We start from the raw sequence: 4,337 nt of genomic DNA, 5'->3' as shown, positions 1-4,337 counted from the left end.
AATTTTTCTCTGTGCTTTATAGAGTGGTTCACCCAGATCTGTAAAGAAATGAAGACAATTTTAGAGCTTTCAATATCCTGTATTGCATATCAGGTCAAATCTGATACTTTCAAAACTGGATAGATCTATTTCAGATATCTTTGATGCTTGTAACAAGAATCCCGTTCAATGTTATCTAAGGACTATAGTTCAAGAAGACTGAGACACTATTCAGTCGGGGCACAATAAGACCACCTTATAAGCACCACTCATCCTTCCTTTTCTGAGCATGCTTTTGCCATGTTTCAATGATTCAGAGACATTCTAGTGAATCCCATTTTGACAACAAAGTGGGATCAAGAGACCCCAAGGCCATCCTCAGGTTCGATGACTCTTTAGAAGACATGGAACTCAGAAAAATTTTATGCTCACAGTTAGAGCTTATTACATTGAACAGCTACAAATTGAAACCAACAAAAGCAAAAGGGACATGGACCAGAGTCTGAGACCAAGGATAGGCTTGCATTTGTGTTTTCTCCCTTGAGAGTTGCACAGACATTATCTAATTCTCCCACAAATAATGTGTGACATGTGTCAACCAGGGATGGTCACACAAACTTTAGTGTTTTTATTAGAGGGAAGTCATGTAGGAATGGAGTGCTCATGTGGCTGATCTTATTTACTCAGACTCCCGTCCCTTCAGAGGTCAAACTGGTATGGTATATCTTAAGACTTCCACCATAAATCACATTTTTAGCATAAAGTACCTGGTGTCGACCAAGCCCTCAACACATCCAAAACATTATTATAAGGCTGGTTGTTCTAAGGGCTTACCTGTTATGTCCCAGGAACCAGTTGAGGGCCAGACCTTTCTTACAGAATCAACCTTTTATTAGTTAGTGTTAAAGAATGAAGAAGGTGATAACATGAGAAAGACAAAATAAAGCTTTTTATTGTCTTACTGGAAGAATATGTCTATTTTTTTCTTGACTTTTTAAAGTATAAATATTCTTTCTCTGAAAGATGTAACTATCTAGGCTCTAGTAAAATATGCTGTAAGTACATGTTTTTAAAAGTAGTTTATTTTATTTCATTGTTATTCTGTGCTTAGCAACTTCCAATCTGATTACAGTTGACCCTTGAACAGTGCGGGTTTGAACTTTGAGTTCACTTAACATGGATTTTTTTTCAACTAAACACAGTATGAAAATACACTATTTGAGGAATGTGAAACCCACATATATGGAGGGCCATCTTTTGGTATACATGAATTCTGCAGGGCCACTGCTGGACTTGAGCATGCAAGGATTTTGTACGGATTATCCACAGTGGTCCTAGAACCAATTCTCTATGTATACTGAGGGATGACTGTAGTTATTTTTCTTGATATAGAAAAGAAAAAGTATTTAATAAGGAATATATGTATATGAGCCTTAAGAAGTTATCACACTGATTGTAACCTGGATATGGTACAAATTTTATGGTACTAATTGGCCTACAATCACTTGATCCAACATTGGGCCTGAATTTCCTTAATGTGCTCAAACTCAAGCTGCTGGAGTTTCTCAAGCAATAGTAACCCATGAAAATAAATTATCAATCACCTTTCAACAACCAGAAATCATCACTGAAACAGGCTTTGATCAAGTCTTACATAAAAATTGACATCAAATTTTTAGGTTGATTCCCACCTCCTACTGAATTTTCTACCACCAAGGTCATGCTCTGTCACCTCGAATCAGTTTTAAGACATGCTTCAGATACTAATCTCTGGTAGTGGGGCATTCAACTATCTTCAGTTACAGCACAAAATCCCATACAATTCAAACTAAGCTAAAAAGAAATTTCAAACTTAGTGGAGTTCTCTACTCCACTCTAAGTGAGGATCGTGCCCTGGTTAGCTTTGTTAGTTCAGCCACATAGATAGACCTTATCTAAGGAAAGATAAGCACCCTATCTCACAATTTCCAAATATCACTTAGAAACAAGTTTTATGAACATTCTCTTTGGCCTTGTATCCTCTTATCTCCAATCTTGATTTTGAGTTATAAGAAAGAGGAACAGCCTTAGTTGCCAATCCTGTAAAATCAATAAATCATGGTGGTTCAGGTCCTAGAAGGATGCCACAGCTTCTCCTGAGCCTGGTGACTGATGGTGCCCATGGTGTTGTGACAAAGTGGCCACTCGAAAGCACTATCAGGCCAAAAATCCACAAGTCATTCTTGCAATCAATCTAGAAAGTATATGGCAGCAAGAGATTTAGGCATCTACTCTTCATTCATTCATTGGTTCTCTGGGTATTTCAGCTAGGCTATATACGCTAGATAACAGGACAAAAAGACATACATTTTGAAGACAGTCTTAAGTTCAAACTTCAGATGTGGATAAGTATTTTTTTTAGCAAATTTTTTACCAGTTATGGGCTGTATTCAGGATAAAAATGCTATAAATTAAACCCAACAAGTGTTTATTGTTCATCCACTAAATGCCAGGCACTGCATTTTATTTTATGTATAACTCAATATACCAGTCTCTGCCCTCATAAAGATGACTTTCTGGTGAAGGAAATAAACAAGTAAAAATATAAATGCAACCAGGGTGATAACGTTTGCCAGAAATGATATCAAAAGCTACAATGTAAAAGAAAATGTGGTTTGGGAGGCCGAGGCGGGCGGATCACGAGGTCAGGAGGTCGAGACCACAGGGGAACCCCGTCTCTACTAAAAATACAAAAAATTAGCCGGGCGTGGTGGCGGGCGCCTGTAGTCCCAGCTACTCGGAGAGGCTGAGGCAGGAGAATGGCGTGAACCCGGGAGGCGGAGCTGGCAGTGAGCCGAGATCGCGCCACTGCACTCCAGCCTGGGTGATAGAGCAAGACTCCATCTCAAAAAAAAAAAAAAGAAAATGTGGTAATTCCAATAAATGGGAACAAGTACTCTGTGTGTTCAGAACAAGAGACTATTACCATAAAAAATAGCCCTAGGCTTAAAATAGCTGGTCTTTTAAAAATTTATACAAGGTGTACTTGTAGAGATAAAGGGACCATTCAAGTGGAAAGACCAGCATAAGCCAAGTCAGACATGTTAGAAAGTATAGGTCTTACTAAAGGTACTGTAGAATTATTCCATTTGACTGAAGCACTGAATAGGTGTGTTGAAATGAAAGATGAGACTGGAGATGAGATTAGCGCCTGACAAGAAGGGACCTGAAGATCAGGAAAATAGAATTAGACATCTTCAAACCATACCAGAATTCTAGATTTGGCCTATAGTTTTACTGCCATCAAGAGTTTATAATTTGGTATAATTTGGGGTTTTATTGATCAAATTCTTAATAGATTCTATCTGGAAGATTGAAAATAACTTATATTTTGGGGACAAATCATATCCCCAGATCCCTTTATATTATTCCTAATCAATGTAAATTAAAAAAACAAACTAAAATAGGACTTAGTCCAACAAGATCAATTTATTTTAATATCGGGAATTCATATGGGTGCTTTCCGAGATTATTATTGAAAATTCAAACTGGGTAAATCCATTTTTAAAAAGTATAGGAAGCCAAAGATCTATTTATGGACTACTTTCAAGTTATATTTAGAAAATGTATAATAAAGAGAAATGATTCATTGCAAATAATACTATAAAATTATCCCATGTATAATTTTTTCAATGAGTCAATTTTATAATATCAGACCAACAAAAGCTGAAGGATTTCATCAATAAAAGACCTGTCTTACAAGAAATGCTAAAGGAACTCCTTCAATCTGAAAGAAATGGACATTAATGAGCAATAAAAAAATCATCTGAAGGTACAAAACTCACTGGTGGTAGTAAGTATACAGGGAAAAAAAGAATATTACAGCACCATAAATGTGGTGTGTAAACTCCTTGTATCTCAAGTAGAAAGACTAAAAGATGAACCTATCTAAAATAATAACTATAACAACTTTTCAAGACATAGACAGTATAATAACAAATAGAAACAACAAAAATTTGAAAAGCAGGGAGATGAAATTAAAGTGTAGAATTTTTATTAGTTTTCTCTTTGCTTGTTTGTTATTTGTTTATGCAATCAGGGTTGTCATCAGTTTAAAATAATGGGTTATAAAATATTATTTGCAAACCTCATTGTAACCTCAAATCAAAAAACGTAACAATAGATACACAAAGAATAAAAAGCAAGAAATTAAAACATACCACCAGAGGAAATTGCCTTTGCTAAAAGGAAGACAGAAAAGAAAAGAAGGCCACAAAACAACTAGAAAACAAATAAAATAACAAGATTAAGTCCTTACTTATCAATGATTACATTGAGTGTGAATGGATGAAATTCTCTAATCAAAAGCCATAGAGTGA

Source organism: Nomascus leucogenys, chromosome 12 (assembly GCF_006542625.1).
Source record: "Nomascus leucogenys isolate Asia chromosome 12, Asia_NLE_v1, whole genome shotgun sequence".
In the NCBI taxonomy this organism is placed as follows: Eukaryota; Metazoa; Chordata; class Mammalia; order Primates; family Hylobatidae; genus Nomascus; species Nomascus leucogenys.
The sequence above is the reverse complement of the archived record's forward strand: the minus strand, read 5'-3'. Positions refer to the sequence as shown.